Source organism: Dendropsophus ebraccatus, chromosome 10 (genome assembly GCF_027789765.1).
Source record: "Dendropsophus ebraccatus isolate aDenEbr1 chromosome 10, aDenEbr1.pat, whole genome shotgun sequence".
NCBI lineage: Eukaryota > Metazoa > Chordata > Amphibia > Anura > Hylidae > Dendropsophus > Dendropsophus ebraccatus.
In genome coordinates, this window is record NC_091463.1 from 39,899,326 (window position 1) to 39,918,234 (window position 18,909).

The 18,909-nt window shown below is 46.4% G+C and overlaps 1 protein-coding gene across 5 annotated transcripts in view; it reads left to right on the plus strand.

Moving 5' to 3' along the window:
* GDPD2 (glycerophosphodiester phosphodiesterase domain containing 2) overlaps positions 1-18,909 on the plus strand; it is a 65,959-nt gene that overhangs the window by 10,519 nt on the left and 36,531 nt on the right. Inside the window, exon 1 of one of the 5 annotated variants that reach the window (XM_069986719.1) lies at positions 15,473-15,569. The exons of the other annotated variants lie outside the window; for them this stretch is intronic. The gene's annotated coding sequence lies outside the window, so the exon portion shown is untranslated. Of the gene's footprint in view, positions 1-15,472; positions 15,570-18,909 lie in introns of those variants that run through there. 5 annotated transcript variants of the gene reach the window in all.

Sequence of the window (18,909 nt, forward strand, 5' to 3'; positions counted from 1 at the left end):
AATTTTCCTGGTGGAAATTCTGGCATGTGCACAAATGAACAGAAAGCCCATTATACACAATAACAAATAGAAATTTTCATATTTTATGGGCGGAATTTCAAATGGATTCCATGTGCATTTTGATGCACGAAATTCCACGTCGATTCCTCAGTGTGAACATACCCTTACAGAGCACTACAATACCAGCCCTCAATTTCCACATTGTGTGAAGGCACTTAATAGTACGCAGATTAAGTTTCAGATGCCAGCAAACCAGGAACCCACTTTTTATTATAAAAAACGTTGTTTTTTTTTGTTGGCAAATCTGTAATTGTAGATGTCGGCTCTTATGGTAGTAGAGCTGATGCCAACATTTTCTCTTCATCAAACTTTGGGTACTATTTGCCATCCAATAATCTAGACCTCCTCTAGCCACTCCTTGGCACACTATAGCCACAACTTCCTTATGTTATGGCGGTAGACGGGTCTTTCAACATTTTGAGACCTTTTCCAAGAACAGGATGTTCAACGATAGGACTCACAAGAGCTTCTTTCTATGTAGAATGTGCGTTTGACATCCTTGCTGCTACATAGAGGGGGGGGGGGGGGGGGGGGTAATATGCTGTAGAGCTGAATGTTGGATGCTGCCATGAAGGCCTGCTGTGTGCTCCACAATTATGAAATTACAATGGAGGGTTGTGAGAGAATCATTAGAGGCTGTACATCATGTCCCAATTAGGTCGGCACATAATAGGACAACAATGTTTGGACAGAATGTTGGAAACAATTTGCTAATTATTTTATGTCCTCAAAAGGTGCACTTCCCTGGCAAAATGCTTGAAGGCCAGGGCATAGCTAGGGGGGAGCAGGGGGGCCATGTGTCCTTGGCACAGTGTTGGCGGTGGTGGTGGTTGGGTGTCCTATTGCCTTTATCAGACAAATTTAACAGCTGAAGCAGCTGACAGGGCACCCTGTGTGTCAGGACTCACAGCAACTAAAGGGGAGAGCTCCTGCAGCAACTTAAGGGGAGAGCTCACTTTATAACAGAGGGCTGCTCCTAGTAGGTATAATGTAACGGGGCCACTGGGATACAGTGCACTGCTGAAACAGGAAGTAGGAGCAACATGGTGAGACTGAAGGCAGAAGCAGTGTCCAGGTGTACCTGTGTATGCTGGGGAGCAGTGGGACCAGAGATACAGCATTGGAAGCATGAAATTTACATGGGACTGCATGTCGGAGGAGGCCGAAGGCAGGGAATGTGGTGGTATTTACATACTGTTTATTGGAGAGGCTCCACAATTTCAGGCTATACTATAGCGTGTTCATAACGAGCCCATAGAATTTAATGCAGCGATTAGAGATTCGGTCAATTTTACGAATGTATACATTAATTCTGTGGGACATTGTAGACAGCACTATTGATGCCTGTTATTCTCTTTATTCATTATGATGTCAGGTGCTCTAAAACTGTTTGAATAGTTGTGCTACTGTTCTGACACGCTCTGTCAGTACAGTACCGCAAATATTTAAACAGTTTCAGAGCTCCTGGTATCATAATGAATAATGGAGCCTGGAGCTCCAAAGTCGGCAGTATACAGTCCACGCATGGACTGTATATTGAGAACACGTGAATGGCTGGGTTCACGCTGCATTTTTGCTTACTACATTTTTGCTTTATGGTAAAAACATTTCCCATTGACTGGCATTATAAAAGAAACGGATTGCAACTTAACACGACCCCATTCACTTGTATGAGTGATGGAGTGACATGACCAGGCAGTGCAACACTTTGTAGCCCCATGCTGAGGCGAGGTTATTGTGTAAGGTTAATGTATCCATTCAACTATTGAAAGGGGCAAAAACATAGACATTAAATGGATGCCAAAAATGAATGCTGTGGTATGCCATATAGCAGAATCAATTAACTTTCATTATAGAGAAAATTTAAACACTTTTTTATTGCTGCAGGCAAAAAACATGGTTGACCACATTTCTATATACTGTGAACAAGTCCACAGTGCTTTAGAGGCTTAGTTCATAGCATCCATTGCAGATTCCTTTTGGCACTAACAAACTGAGCCAAACAGACTGCTGTACCAACTGACATTGACTTTAGTGGGGTCTGTCAGGAGTGTAAGGGTGGGTTCACACTGAGGAATTTTCAATAAATTGAAGAGGAAAGTTTTCTGCTTGAAATTCCTCGCCTAATCAGCTCTGGCAGAATAGGAGCAGAATTCGAGCAGAATGCAAGCAGAATTTAAAGGGAATCTATCAGGTCTCGGGCCCAACCTAATGTGCTGACAATGTGCTGTAGCTAGCAGTCCCCTATTGAGCATGGCACCTTTTGCTAATTTTCCGTGCGGTGGATTATGTATAATCTCACGTCTCCTACTGTAATGAAGAGTCAAAGAGGAGTTGTTTGTGCCACACTATGGCACACCTCTTCATTCCTTCCTCCTCCCTCCTGCTCGCTTAGCTGTCAGCCAGTGTCTCTGATTGCAGATCAGTCCTGTGTAGGCAGTTCGTGTCTGAAAGAAACACATATAGTCGAATCTCTAAACTCAAATGTGTTTGAGCTATGGTCTAGGAGTAACACTCACCTGTCTAGAGACCAGCCAGCAGTTCATTCTCTGGTTCAGATCCCCTGGTGGAAATAAATAGAGGTCTTTTTTTCTTTCTTTATTGTATCATTTTAAGGCTATGTTCACACACAGTATTTTTGCTCAGTATTTTGGTCATTATTTTGCAACCAAAACCAGGAGTGAATAAAAACACAGAAAGGTTATGTTCAAACACAGTTGAAATTGAGCAGATGGCCGTCATTTAATGGCAAATAACAGCCATTATTTTATAATACCAGCAATTATTTGCCATTAAATGACGGCCATCTTCTCAATTTCAACAGTGTTTGAACATAGCCTTTCTGTGTTTTCAATTCACCCCTGGTTTTGGTTGCAAAATACTGACCGAAATACTAAGCAAAAATGCTGTGTGGGAACATAGCCTTAAAAATGATAAAATAAGGAAGGATTTCCATCAGGGGATTGGAGCCAGAAAATGAACTGCTCGCAGGTCTCAGACAGGTGAGTTCCCCCTTAGACCACAGCTTAAACACGTTTGGGTACAGAGATTTAACAGAGTGTTTCTTTCAGTCTACAGAGGACTGATCTGCAAACAGAGACACTGGCTGAAAGATGAGCGAGCAGGAGGCCAGGAAGCATTAATTATTCATGAAGAGGAGGGAGGGGAAGGAGTGGTGAGGGGTGCCAGAGTGGGGCACAAACAACTTCTCTTTGACACTCTTAACAGTAGTAGACGTGAGATAATGTGTATAATCCACAGCACGAACAAATTACCAAAAAGTGCCATGTTCATTAGGGGACTGCCAGCTACAACACACTGTCAGTACTTTAGGTAGGGCCCGGGAGCTGACAGATTCCCTTTAAGCAGAATGCAAGCAGAATTTACGCCCCCCTTGACTTCTGTACGATTCCTCTAGCGGAATCCGCCCAAAGAATTGTCAAAAAACTGCGACAGAAAATTCTGCTTGGAAATTCTGCAGTGTGAACAACAGAGTGGAAATCCCATTGAACACAATGGGACATTGCTGTGTTCATATTTTCCGGGAGGAATTTCAAGCTGAAATAGGAGCCGATTCCTTTTTTTTTCAAGGGGGAAAAAAAGCTGTTTGCAGCTTTTATTTATGTCCAGTAATTTAAAATGGACCCTCCAATGCAGGCTCTAACACAATGTGGACCTGACCTTAGTCTAAGGGTTCCGTTACACTGACCAGTTATCGGCCAATGTAAAAGGGGCAGCGATCAGCCAAAGCCGAAATATTGGCTGATCGCATCCTTTGTACATGTTCAATTTTTTTTCTTTATCGGCAGCACATCTCCCTGTGTAAACAGGGGTTTGTGCGGCTAAGCAAGACATCAGTTATCCAGTGTCTGGTTCTCCAGCCCTCTGGCCACCTGCTGGATTTTCAAACCGCAGCCTGCACCGGAATGAGTGACAGCCGGAGGAGGTGGGGCCTGAAAATACAGTCGGCATGAGTACTATTAAGCCAGATACCGGATCACAAGCAGCGTGGCTGGTAAGTATAGATTGCTGCTTGTTATCTGAAAACTGACAGCTAAGATATATACATATACACATGCATCCCATCTGCTAGATATCTTGTGCTGGATAAAAGCACAGCAAACAAGCCACTGATCTTGCTGATTGGTGCTTGTTTGGGATCCCCGCAGCCGAGAAATTGTTGTGTGTAAACAAGTGCAAACTACATTTTTGCTGTCTATTTAACCTATACGTTTAATGCAAACATAGGATGCAAAAACGGATAGTCTTGTATGCCATACTGCAGTATCTGTTTTCCTTTAACTTTCATTATAAAAAAAAAAATTTAAAAACTAATTATTTTTTTTATTTTATTTTATGTACACAAGACATGACTGACCACATTTTTCTGTATATTAAAATTTAAAGTACTGAAACCAGGCGTGGGTAAAAACACAGAAACTATGCAAATCATTCCATTGTAAGGGTAGAAAGACATACACCGGATCCGCAGCAGATTTCACGCTGCAGATTCACAGCGAAATCCACTGCAGATCCCTTGTCTGTCAGTTTTAATAAGAATACATACTCGCAAGTATGTAAGTGACAGCCCCCTTAACCCCCTGCTGAGCAGAGTGTACATTACCTGCTCCATGCTCCGGCTTGCTTCGGGGGCTCCCGGCATCTGGACGTCCCACTCAGCCAATCAGTGGCTGCGGCAAGGGATCCGCACAGTGACGCCCAGCTGGAAATTCCCGAAGCAAGCCGGAGCATGGAGCAGGTGATGTATGCTCTGGCCGGCGGAGGGTCAAGAGGGCTATCCCTTACATACTCGCAGTGGGATGTCATGTATTCTCATTGAAAATGACAGGCAATGGATCCGCAGTGGTTTTCTCTGCGAATTCGCAGTGTGACATCCGGTTCCGATCTGATGTGTGTGAATCTAACCTAATTTTGCCGCTCATTTGCACTCCTGATTCTGGTTAAAAAGAGACTGACCAAAGGACTGATGGAAATACTATGTGTGAACATAGCCTTCGGGTGCCTTCACATGTACTGCCTCTGCAGTTCTGCAGCGAAAACTGTTGCGATATTGGGTACTGCCTTTTTTTATGGCTTTACATAATCTCAGCAGATTTTTCATTCTGCTGTGAGAATGTAAAGCCTCTTCTCTTCAGACTCGCTTATAACGTTCCCTAAACTTGTTTCCCCCTTCTGTTTCCCTCACTCTCTCTCTATCTCTGACGGTTCCTGCACTTTATGGGGGACATTTATTAAGTCTGGCGTTTTCTGCACGGGACTTAAAAATGCCCCCGCAGCTCCAGCGCTACGGAGATTTATGTAGAGGCGGACTGCCTCTACATAAATTCCGTGCGCGCCGGTGCGCATGGCAGGAAACCTACGCCAGCTGAGAGTAGGTTTTCTGCGTATCTTTTGGCGGAACGAATGGTGAATCACGCGGACTCTGAGTCCGCGCCCTCCGTTCCACCCCCTCCCTGCCCCCCGGCGTACCCGGCGGAGACTGCTGATTTGCGAATATTTTATTCCCAAATCGGCCATTTGCGAATAAAATCATTGGCAAATCTGCACTTTCCGCCGAAAAAACACTGTACGCCAGTTGATACATGTTCCCCTATATGTTTACTTGCAATCAGATATTGGCGTTGTTACTGGCTCATCTTGTATTTCTAACTATGTACTAATTATTTAACTGTGTATTATGTACCTCTGTACTGTATGCATAGAAAAAAAAAGCGCTGCGAAATCTGTTGGCGCTATACAAATAAAATTCATATACAAAACAACAAAGAAGGACAATAAATGGCGCACCCACAATAATGTAATCAATAAATGCAATATCTTTATTATCAAAACATATAAACAAAACAGCAAATGGACATACACTTAAAAACACCTAAAAACCCAATACGGGTAAACCATCACAGGGAGTGCACATAACAATAAATATGTCTCTCCCACCGCAGCCCCCAAACAAAGCAAATAACTACCAGGCCCTGTATGCCATCTAGTCGGATGGAAATCAAACCTGACTGCTCCAAATGTATTCCTCCTAAAGTGCACGTGCTCACAAAAAAATGCGTGAATAAATAGATAAATAAATAATCACATGTGAAATATAAATAATTCCTAAACCAATTCATAAATTTATCCAAAAAAGTGACCAAGTGCTAAACTGCCCTATCACAAGAGAATCAAGGTTGAATTAATAACAATATGATCACATATCACCCAGGGCTCTGGAATGGGGCTCCGGTCTGCAAACCCTACGCGTATCGTCACATCACGTGACTTCGTCAGGGGTAATGGTCCTACATTTAATACATCCTCATATACCCATTTGTCCCCAAAAAAATACATAAATCCAAACAACAATCAGGTGTCCATTACCATATTCATTGAGGGAGAACAATGAATATGGTAATGGACACCTGAATGTTGTTTGGATTTATGTATTGGTGCGCCATTTATTGTCCTTCTTTGTTGTTTTGTATATGTTCTGTAATCAGGACAGGGGCAGCATCCCATCTATAGATCTACAGTAGCTCCCACCTTTCTTTTATATACAAATAAAATTCTTCTTCTTCTTCTTCTTCTTCTTCTTCTTCTTCTTCTTCTTCTTCTTCTTCTTCTTCTTCTTCTTCTTCTTATTATTATTATTATTATTATTATTATTATTATTATCTTCCCTCTTAACCCACCACTGCTGCACGGCTAATACATTATCTGCCCATGCTTCCACTTCTTGGGTTCCGACTCCCTGACAACCTGCTTAGCCAATTAGTGCTCTGTCCCACTGCAGCCACTGATTGGCTGAGCGTGACGCCAGGGAGAAGCAAGCAGGAGCATGGGCAGGTAACGTATTAGCCGGGCAGCGGTGGGTTAAGTGGGAAGGGGCTTTACATTGGATTTCCATTGGATTTTTCATTCCGTTGTGGGCATGTAAAGCCATAGAAAATGACAGTGCCCAGTATCGCAGCTTAATGCACTGCTGAACTGACAGCGTGAAATCCGTTGTGATATGGTACATGTGCAGCAACCCTAAGGGTCCATTTTTTTTTTTTTTTTTTATAAATTCTTTATTTAAATCGAACAAAACCACATTTTCTGCAGGCAAAGACAGTAAACAGGAAACCTCTTCCCTCCCGGCACCCCGTGACATAACACAGTGTAAACAAAGCGAATTCTCTCCAGGGAGAATAATAAAGTAGAGGCTACAGAAATGGGGAGGAGAATTAGGACCCCTAAAAGGAGGTCATGCATGAGGAGACAAACAAGCCTAAGTGAATTGTAGAACAAGTGCCAAGAGGGCGAAGGCTCCGACCATCCCCGCCGCTTTTCCAATCACAAAGTGTAAACATACTAACATTAAAGATACTGCAGAAAGAAGAAAAAGGAAAGATAAAAGAGAGATCACTCAGAAGCCCACTCACACAAAGTAATGTAATGTAGAGGGGCAAGGGGGGGTTAAGGGGGGGGACATACAGGCAAGGTAATGACACAAACGGTAGCTGAGAAAGGAAAAAAGGGAGGGAGAGGGAAAGAGAGGAAGGGGAGGGAAAAAAAAAAAAAAGGGGGGGAGGAGGTGTGGGTGGGGAGGGGGGGGGGAAGCCAGGGCCACCATCAGTCACCAGACCAGACCCTCTCGGGGTCCATTCAAGAGGGCAAATCAGTCTCCACCATCTGCACCAGCAAAGAGGCGTAGTCAGCCGTGCTCTGAAATTCCAGCCAGCTGAACCACGTCTTGGTGAAGCGGGAATTGGTATTGTGCAAAGAGGAGGTAAGATCCTCCATTCTCATAAGTTCATTCACCTTTCTCACCCAAAGTGAGATCGGCGGGGGGACAGTGCGTTTCCAGTACAGAGGGATACAGGCCCTGGCCGCCATGACCAGAAAGCGCAGCAGGGAGCGCGTATACTTCCGGACAGACATCTCACAGTGATGAAGGAGAAACAGTGCGGGGGTGAGACCTGTTGAAAGGCCCGTCACCTGGCGGACGATCCCTCGCACACCCTCCCAGAAAGATTGCAGCAGAGGGCACGACCAGAAGATGTGCAGGAAGGTACCTCGATCCCCCCCACAACGCCAGCACATCGGGTCAGTCTCAGGCCAGACCGCATGCAACTTCACTGGCACCTGGTACCAGCGGGACACGATTTTGTACCCTGCCTCCTGGAGGCGAGAGCTTACCGTGGCCTTGTGGGCCAGGAGGAGGATGTTAGTCCGTTGCTGCGTGGTCAGGTCTAGCTGTAGGTCTGCTTCCCACTTTAGCAGGAAAGTCGGTGGGTCTTGGTCAGGGGGAGTCATCAAGTCAGCATAGATTAGAGACAGAGAGTGACGGATGGCATCAGGGCCATCGCAGAGAGCTTCAAAGTAGGTTTGGGAGGAAGTGAATTGGGCGGCCGGGGGCAGAGAGAGGAGGTAATGTCGTAGTTGGGAGCATCTCCACACCCCCAACGAAGGGAGGTCCGGGACCGTCCCCAGCGCTTCCGCAGACAACCAAGAGGATCCTGTCACAAAGTGTAAGACCCTGAAAAATTTGTGAGAGATCCATCTCCGGAACACCGGGTCCGTGAAACTTGGCGTGAAGTCCGGGTGGCCGAGTATCGGCGTCATGAGGGAGCACTGGGGCAGCAGCCGCCCTCGCACCAATGGGTGGTTACAAACCCGAATAGTTGGGCCAATCAAGGGATGTGAGCGGAGCGCCCGCGTCTGTGAGTCTGGGAGCCAAGGAATGCAGCACAGAGGGATGCTAGAGGCAGCTTGTTCGACAGACACCCATTGCTTCATAGCAGCATGTCGTGTCCAGTCGATCACCCTAGAGAGCTGGGAGGCCAAATAATAAGCATGCAGATCAGGCAGGGCGACTCCCCCCCGATCCTTGGGCCTGCACAAGAGTGACCGTTTCAAGCGCGGGGGTTTGGCTCCCCAAATGAACTTGATCTGGGTGGAGGCTACGGCTTTGAAAAAGGACATAGGGATCCTGATCGGCAGGCACTGGAAGACATATAGTAATTTAGGCAGGAGGGACATTTTAAAAATGGCACATCTGCCAAACCACGTAAAAGTCCCCTTACTCCAAGACTCACAACAAGACTGGATTGTGGCTAAGATGGGTGGAAGGTTAAGGGAGAATAAATCTGTAAGGGAAGCAGACAGGTAAATGCCAAGGTATTTTATCGATTTGGGGGCCCAGCGGAACCGAAAGGAGGCCCGGAGGGAAGACACCACACCAGGCGGAAGGGAAATGTTTAAAGCCACTGACTTCGAGAAATTAATCCTGAAGTTGGACAGGGAAGAGTATGTTTCCAGTTCCCTCATGAGGATCGGCAACGTCACGAGAGGAGTGGAAATAAAAAATAAAAGGTCGTCCGCGTATGCACTAACCCTGTGCGTGGTGTCCCCCACCCGGACCCCACCCAGATCCCCACTGGCGCGCACCACCCGCAGGAAGGGCTCCAAGGTTAGTATGAATATTAGGGGGGACAGTGGGCACCCCTGATTGGTCCCGTTGTGGATCGTGAAGCTCTCAGAAAGGATGCCGTTCACCCGGACCCTGGCAGAGGGGTTCGTATACAGAGCCAGCACCCAAGACAAGAACTGCGGGCCAAGGCCCAGCGCACGAAGTGTCTCTTCCATAAACGTCCAGTTGACCCGATCAAACGCTTTCTCCGCGTCAGTCGAAAGCAACATCAGAGGGAGATTGGATGACTGAGCGCTGTAGATCAGGTCAACTGCCCGCATGGTACTATCGCGAGCCTCCCGACCCGGCATGAAGCCCGTCTGGTCCAGGTGAACGACCCCATTCAAATGAGGCGCCAACCTTGTGGCTAATATTTTGGCAAAGAGCTTCAGATCCACATTGAGGAGCGAGATGGGACGGTAATTAGAACAGAGGCTGTGATCTTTACCCTCCTTTGGGATCACCGCGATCGTAGCCCTAGTGAGGTCCGGAGGAGGGGCAACACCCGCCGTGAGTGAGTTAAAGGCAGCGAGAAAGGGGGGCGCCAGCGTGGATTCCAGCAATTTATAATAGTGCAGGGTGAAGCCGTCTGGCCCTGGTGCTTTACCTGTCTGCGACCCCTTAATGGCCAATTTAAGTTCCACATCTGAAATGGGGGTTTCCAGGGAGTCCAGCGTCTCGACATCAAGACGCGGGAGTCCCGACTCAGAGATGTACGCCTGGATACGGGACCTGAAAGAGGGGCTATGAGAGAGTGGATTTGTGGCGTCTGAGGTATAGAGGTTGGCATAAAAGTCTCGGAATGTCTTCGCAATGCCCGCCGGGAGGTGTTCCCTGGTCTGTGCGGGGGTGGTGATATGGGGGACATACGTCCGGGATCGTTGGGACCGCAGTGAACGAGCAAGGGTTCGCCCACATTTATTCCCGTATTCATAGAAATGTCTCCTACATTTGGTGAGCTGGGCCTTCGCCTTATCCAGGAGATGTGTACGGAGAGTTTCCCTGGCCTGCACCAGTTGACCTTTAGTGTCGGCAGATGGGGAGGTCTTATGTATGTCCTCCAGCTCTCGCAGGTGAGTCAGAAGACGCAGAGTCTTGGCAGCCTTCTCTCTTTTTAGTCTAGCACCGTGTTTCACCAGCACCCCTCTGGCCACACATTTATGCGCCTCCCAAACCGTCATAGGGGAAGTATCGTCAGGGGAATTAAGACTGAAGTATTCCGTCAATGACCTTGTAAGGTCTGCAGCTACTACGGTATCTTGTAACAATGAAGAATTAAGTATCCATTGCCATTGTGTCGGGTACGGTGTAGGGAGGGAGATATGCAAGGAGATCATGGCATGGTCGGAGAAGGTTATAGTGTCAATAGACGCGTCCTCTAAGAGGGGTAAGTCCCTGTGTCTAATGAAGAAGTAATCCAATCTGGAGTACATATCATGAACAGGAGAGAAAAAAGAATAGTCCCTATCGCGGGGATGGCACAGTCTCCAAGTGTCAATCAGCTGATGATCGTGGAGTGTGGCGTCCATCCTTCGCAATGTGACACGGTTCACATGGGAAAAGCCCTTAGACGTGTCTAGGGTGGGGTCAAGAGCAACGTTAATGTCTCCCCCGACCACCAGCAACCCCTCAGCAAAGTCATCTATCATGTCCAGGTATTGAGTCAGGGCCTGAGACTGACCCGAATTCGGGAGGTAAAGTGAGGCGAAGGTAAATACCTGCGAAGCAATGCGTCCCTTCACCAGGAGGAACCTGCCCTCCCCATCACTGCGAGAGTCCATCAGTTCCCACGGTAGGGATCTGGCTATGAGGATGCTCGTGCCCCTGGCCTTCTGTACTGGAGAAAAACTGTGGTAAGCAAATGGAAACCAGGAGTTAGACAAAGAAAATTTGTGAGTGGTCATCAAATGAGTTTCTTGTATAAACGCGACCTGCAGCCCCTGTTTTTTAAACAGGTTTAGCATGATGGAGCGTTTGCCGCAGTCATGGAGCCCTTTTACATTAAGTGATCCGACCTTAAGGGACGCCTGCTGGCGTGTGGCCATAGCTGCAGGGGGATGGAACAAAGAGGGAGGGGGGGGGGGGGGGGGGGAGGGTGGATAGGGAAGGGGGCCAAAGGGTGAGGGAGGAAAGGAGGGGGGGGGGGAGGGGGGGAAGGGGTAAAGAAGAAGTAGGGGGGGGGGAAGACGGGAAAAAGAGAAACGAGGGTAGGGAGAAAAGAATGTGATAGATCGCACCAAGAAAGGCGCACAAAGAAAGGGAGAAGCACACAAATGCTAAATGGAGACGGTCACTCCAGAGGGGTAGAAAGGACAGAGAGAAAAAGAAGAATGGGAACGTAGAAAACCAGGGGCGGGGGAGGCCCCGGGCCAGCGGCACACCAAACATAAAACACTGGGAGACCTGCCCGTCCGTCCGAAAAAGAGGACTAGACGCGCAGGGCCCCCAGGGCAACAATCTTAAACATTCTGTTCCAACAATGAAAACATATGAAAGGTGAAAGTACAATCCCCAACTAGGAGTTCCCCTTGAGGCTGAACTACCGGGCACCGCAATCAGGGGGGGCATCAGACAATGTGGGGTATGTCCACCTCAGACAGTGTCAGGGGCTACAGAACACTGCTACAGCCCGTGAGGACTGGTAAGGCTGGCAGCGGGCCAGTGGTGCCGAAATCCAGTAAACGCCCACCCCTTCCAGTATCCCGGGAACAGAGCATGAGACGGGAACCATGGCAAAAGAAAACTTAAAGTCATCGACTATGGGGCCATGGGACCAGAGACCAGTGACAGCCAGCCTCTATCAGGCCTCCGTGGGGAGACCAAGTGACATGTCTCTCCCTGGGAATGGCAGGGGGGAATGTGCACTTATGGGCCCCGGGGACCGAGGGGTCCGCTGTCTCCGCCGACGCGATGTGGCAACCGGGTCCGGCAAGTCCACTGCCAGCCAATCAGGAACCTCAACGGGGGGAGCTTCCAAGAAGTCGAACAGCTGTGGTAGGTCATCTGGGCGTCGTAGGGAGAAGGTGTCCGTGCCGCGCCGGACAATCACTTGCAGCGGGTGTCCTCAACGGTAGGTGGCCCCCGCATCCTTGATTGCAGTCAAGGCTGGATGCAGTAAACGCCTCATGTACAGCGTGCGCGCTGATATGTCTGGAAAGAGGCGGATCGTGGACCCATCATATTGCACCGAGCCTGAGTTTCTCACAGCAGCCATAATTGCCTCCTTGTCAGAGAAGTTGTGAAGTCGACATAAAACATCCCTGGGGGCCGAGGTGTCACGCTGTTGGAAGCGAGCCACCCGGTGCAGCCTGTCCATCTTATAAGTAGATTCCAGTGGTCGGCCTGTAGCCAGGTTGAAAATCTCAGTCACCCTGTGAGGCAGGTCATCATGGGGTCGGAGCTCCGGGAGGCCCTTTATACGGACGTTATTTCTCCGCCCGCGGTTTTCCTGGTCATCCAGGAGGAGTGTGAGCCGTTGGGTATGGGCTCTGGCCTGCGACATCTGTATCTCAAGGGTATCCAACCTAGAGGCCAAGATGGCGGCCGTCTCCTCAGTGGCCGTTGTGCGGGCCGCTATATCGCCCACATCCGCCCTCACTGCCTCTAAGGCTTGCTGCTGTGTGGCTTCAATCCGGGCCACAACTGCATCCAAGTCCCGTTTAGTGGGGAGAGCCTGTATGAGCTCCCGCAGCAGCCGGAACTCAGCATGTGGTGGGGTGCCGTATGTGGGTAAGTCAGTGAGGGGGTCAGCGGGGGGCCACACGGGGGGCTCCTCACCTGCAGCACCGGAGTCTTCAGAAGAACCGGAGGCCGCCGCCGCCCTCGTGCCGCCGCGCGGCTCCCGTGTTGGACATGGCTGTGTGTGGGCAGGCGCCATCTTGCCGTCCTCAGCAGCTTGCAAGTCCGGCCGCGTCGGCTGCAAAAAGCGGTCTATGCGGGACGTGCCACACGCAGATCTCGTCACCGGCGGGTGCGGGGTGTCCGGGCCTCGGTCTTTCTTGTATGGCATGGGGGATGTAGGTCGGGAACAGGGTGGGAAACAACAGACTGTGCGCCGCGTGGCCCGGAGCTCCCTCAGCGTGCGACCTTACCGCTCCATGGCTAAGCCACGCCCCCCTAAGGGTCCATTTACACAGAAAGATTATCTGCCAAAGATTTGAAGCCAAATTCAGGAATAGATTTGAAAAGAGGAAGAATCTCAGGCCTTCCTTTATGAACCGTTCTATGTTTATAGTCTGTTTCTGGCTCTGGCTTAAAATCTTTGGCAGATAATTTGTCAGATAATCTTTCTGTGTAAATGGACCCTTAATCTATTTGACTATTGCTGCGTTTACACGGAACGATCATCGTTCGAATTTGCACGACAACGATTCGAACGATAATCGTACTCGTAAATGCAGCGAACGATCAAACGACTAGCGAGAAATCGTTCATTTTGATCTTACAACATGTTCTTAAATCGTTGTTCACAAAAAATTCTCAGATCGTTCCGTGTAAACAGTCGTTCACAGATTTAACCTATGGGCTAGATAGGCTTAAGCGATCGCAAAACGATTTTTTCGTACGATATATTGTTCCGTCTAAACGCTGACCGTTATAAAAAAAAACTTCGAAATCGTTAATCGTACGATCGGCCAAATTATCGCTCTGCGTAAATGCAGCATATGTTTTGCCCAGGTTCCACCACACTCATTCACTCATTTATCCCAGGAGTTTTTAATTAGCAGATTACTGCACAAGGGTTAATGCCCAGCCTCTCCCAGTCTGCAGGCTTGAAGCACATGGAGAGGTGAGCTCAGGACTGGTCTCACTGGTGTGTAGCTGTATCTGTGGGGTGTTGTGGCCGGAGCCAGCGGCTTTGGTCTAGTGGCAATGGGGTTGCTGGACTACTGGGTGGCTTCTCCTCTGGGCACTGATGTTGCAGTGATAGTGGTTCACACACAAAGTTAGGGATTCATTTGAATCAAATGGCTGTGAAGTGGCGATTGGGCTTGCACAGTTTCAAACTAATTATATGTCTAAGTTGTGCTGAGAAGCACACTATGAGTATATAACATATAGATATACGTGTATAACATGTAGATATACTCCCCCCCCCCCCCCCCCTACATTTATGATTTATGCCATTAACAGTAGTAGTAAACTGAATAAGATTTAAAGAGATATAATCATGTGCTCTGCAAAAACTATGGGGGAACTTTTACTAGTACTGATATACCACATGCTGGTGGTTAGTAACCAGTTACATGAGATGAGACTGATGCATTAAGAGACACGAATGTCTTAAAGTGACTGTACCACCAGGCCAAGGCTGAAGTACTGGAGGCGGGCCGATCCACCCTTAGTGGGAGGAAACCCTAGCCCCTCCATGATAGGGTTCCATTGATTCTAATGGAGTCACGTCATAGAAGGGCTGGAGTTTCTTCCCACTGGGGGTGGATCGGCCCGCCTCCAGTGCTTCTGCCTGGGCCTGGTGGTACAGTCACTTTAATAAATGTGACGCATCTCTATCACTTAAAAAATCTGGTCAGAAGATGTGTCAAAAATGTAATAGACCCCATGTCTGCACTGTCCCCTTCTGTAAAAAAACAAGACTGGTGATTGGCCTTAATAAATCACCCCCAAAATGCAAAAGTGGGTCTGTGGTCCAAACTTCCAATCTGCGCAATGCTGTTTTTTGGATATGCTTCAGATTTATTGCAGATTTTTGCAATGACTTTGATGGGTAGAGTAAATTGTGGAAATGCTGCTGCTGTACAATTGCACATTATAAACACAGAATTTTTTTAAGATAAAAAAAACCACAGTTCATAATGTCAACAGTTTTGTGCAGGTTTAACTCCAAAAGTGATTCAGAACCCATGATGCTACAGTTAGCCCTCCATATTTTCTATAGTACAATTTATTATTGAATGTACTGTAATTCTCTTTGCCAGGGTCAGGATGCGCTGCTCCTTTGGGCGCCAGGTGAAGACCGCTGTATTTTATTTTGCTGGCACGTTATGTTCATTGTATAAGACCCTAAAGGAAGCTCCCGTCCTCCATCCAGGTGATTTACAACTACCAGCAGGTCTTTTTAGTTTGTACATTAGAGTGTAAAAGTTAACAGAGCCTTCAGAAATATGATCTTAGGGTGCCTTTACAATGTACCATATCACAGCGGATTTCACGCTGCAAGTTTTTTAATTTTTTTGCAGAAATCAATAGTCCAGGCGATTTTAAGAACATTTGTAATTGGGTTTATTAGGCAAATATGCCATTATCTGCATTTAAAAAGACTTTCCCCAGGTCCCCCCTCCCCCCCTCTCTCTGTCACTGCTCATTATCAGGAAATCTCGACTCTTTTTTTTTTTTTTTTTTTTTTTTTATATAAGTCGAGCCCTGTGTAACCTATGGAGAAGGGAGGGGGGAGATTAGTCGCCAGCAGAGAACACAGAGAGAGGATTACACAGTGGGAGCTGTATGAAAGTTGCTATTCAGAGGTCAGTGCTGACTGTTAGAGGAGATGGCCCGGTGATGTAGCTGTAAATTAACTCTTTGTTGTCCTGTTTCGGTGCCTTATCTCCCTCCACCCCTCCCCTCCATAAGAGAACAATGAAGACAGGGGGGAGAGCTTCAAACTGCTTTTTCATGATAAAGATGCATTTTTCTGCTAATAAACCCAATTACAAAGTTTCTTAAAATCGCCTGTACTATTGATTTGCTGCAAAAAAAACTTTCAAGGTGAAATCTGCTGCAATCTGGTATGTGTGAACACACCCTAAAACTTCATCAGAGAAGTATATAAAGAGAACCAAATCAGACAAATGAGTTATTGGTGTGTGTGTGTATGTATATATATATATATATATATATAAGTGTGTGTGTGTGTGTATATATATATATATATATATATATATATATATATATATATATATATATATATATATATATATATATATATAATGTGTATATGTATGTGTATGTATGTTTTTTTCTTTTTATCCAATAATATCTGTGAGTGGTAAAAGTTTGTGACCCTTTAGACTGTGTTCATACACTGCAATTCCATTGCGAAACTGCTGCACTACTAAACTTAGGCCCACTTAGCATTTCCACCTGGGCTCATCAAATCAATGTAAGACAGATACAATATTACCATATGACCAAACACCCCTCATTATCATTTATATCACAAATCCATATGTAAACCTGTCAAATTTTAAATCTATGTATAACGTTTTTAAAAAATCCTAATACATGTTTCACATTCTTTCATACTATCTTATTATTGAATCCACCATCGGGAGCACACAGAACAATAGTATTGATGCTGTCTATCTGACAGATTTTTGAGGCCAAAGCCAGGAACAGCCTATAAAGAGAGAACAGGTCATAAAGGAAAGACTGAGATTTCTCCTTTTCAATTCCATTCCTGGCTTTGGCTTCAATATTCTGAATCGGATAATCTGTAGAAAGGCAACCTAAGGCAGGATTGCAAGGATAAAGATGCCGCTCTCCGGGACGAACATTGCTGCCCATTTGCAGATTGCTAGCGATTACCTGGATATTCCAGAAAGCTATTGGAATAATGTTTTGTGAAAAGATAAAACCGAAGCAGAGCTTTTTGGTTGCAGTGTGCCCTTCAGACCAAAACTTTAGCGTGTCTTTAGGTCAATTTTTTATTTTTTAAATCTGTCATGGTGGTCATGTTTAGACCCTGATCAATCACTTGGGCGAATGCTCCGTGTCTAAAACCAAGATTGGTTTCATCTCCGCATCTCAGTCACACAGCCTGGAGAAAATGCACTTCGCGTGCACCTCTCCTGGCTCGACCTACAACATGTCAGAAGTTTTTTTTTTTTTTAAATGACAGTGCAGTTAAAGTGTTATTTTTAGGCTTGCCATCATTGACAGAACAATGACTGAATTATACCAGCATGTTCTAAAGGAAAATTCAGGACTTCTGTCAAGAGAATGTGGGTAATGCTGCAAGGCGACCCTAAACACAAGTCTTCTATCAAATAATGGTTTAAGAATAAAGTTACTGTAAAGTTCTGCATAGGACTAATGGTGTGTTTACACAGGCACATTTATCTGACCAATTTTGGAAGCCAAAGTCAGGAATGGACTTGAAAAGACAGGGAATCTCAGTCTTTCCTTTATGACATGCACCCTGTTTATAGTCTGTTCCTGGCTTTGGCTTAAAAAATCTGTCAGATAAATCTCTCTGTGTAAACGCACCATAAGTTAGTGACACAGTTACCCCTTTTTGCATTATGACTTCTCTACAGAGGTGTAAAGGGTAAATGTAGCAGTTTTCAGGGGGTGGGGCCTATAAGCCAATGATTTAACGAGGGGGGGGCCTACTGAGGCGCTGTGGGTGGGGCTAAGTGACAGTTGCTGTGAAGCCCCGCCCCTTGGCACCATCTGCACTTTTACAAGCACCATGATGTATGATGTAAAGTATGAAAACTGCTAAATTTACCTTTTGACATCTATAAAGAGAAGCCAGAATGCAAAAAGGGGTGACAGTGTCACTTTTAAGTCTTGTGAAAGGACATGAATCAAACAGTGCATGGAATGAAACCCACCATCACAATAAAGCTGAAGCTGTTTTCTATTATAGAGGAATGGGCTAAAGGGGTTATCCAGCGCTACAAAAACATGGCCACTTTTCCCCCTACTGTTGTCTCCAGTTTGGGTGGGGTTTTAAAACTCTGTTCCATTGAAGTAAATGGAGCTTAATTGCAAACTGCACCTGAACTGGAGACAACAGTAGGGGGAAAAGTGGCCATGTTTTTGTAGCGCTGGATAACCCCTTTAAATTCCTCCAGGTCAATGTGCAGTACTAATCAACAATTTATGTGTATTTATTGGTTTCCAGGGGGACTATTCCACCTAAGGTTGACCTACTTTTGCCACTTCGGGTGCGTCCACACGTTCTCCCCAAACTGTTCATAGTGTGGACAGTGTCCTGCGGAGTGGATCTCGGAGCTCTCCGCATGATGATTGATTATGCCAGGAGCTCCGATACTGTTTGCACTGGTGTACTGTCACAGCCGTGCAGCTGTGACCATTCACAAGTGTGAACTTGCAAATAGTATCGGAGCTCCCCACACAATAATTAATCATGATGCAGGGAGATCCGCTCCAATGGACTCTGTCCGTACTACGACAGTCTTAGCAGATATTACAGATATAATATTGTACATGCCAAACACATTTATAAAACATTTAGACATAGGCACCTTTATGCGTATGTCTATGTATTTTTGTAAATGTAAAGTGTAAAGCTATCCCTTGTTTCTGTTTATTGGTGCATTCATACATTATAACTGTAAGATGGATGAATAGCAAAATTGTAATGAGCCTATGTAAAAAATCTTTCCTACAGATAAACTTGTAAA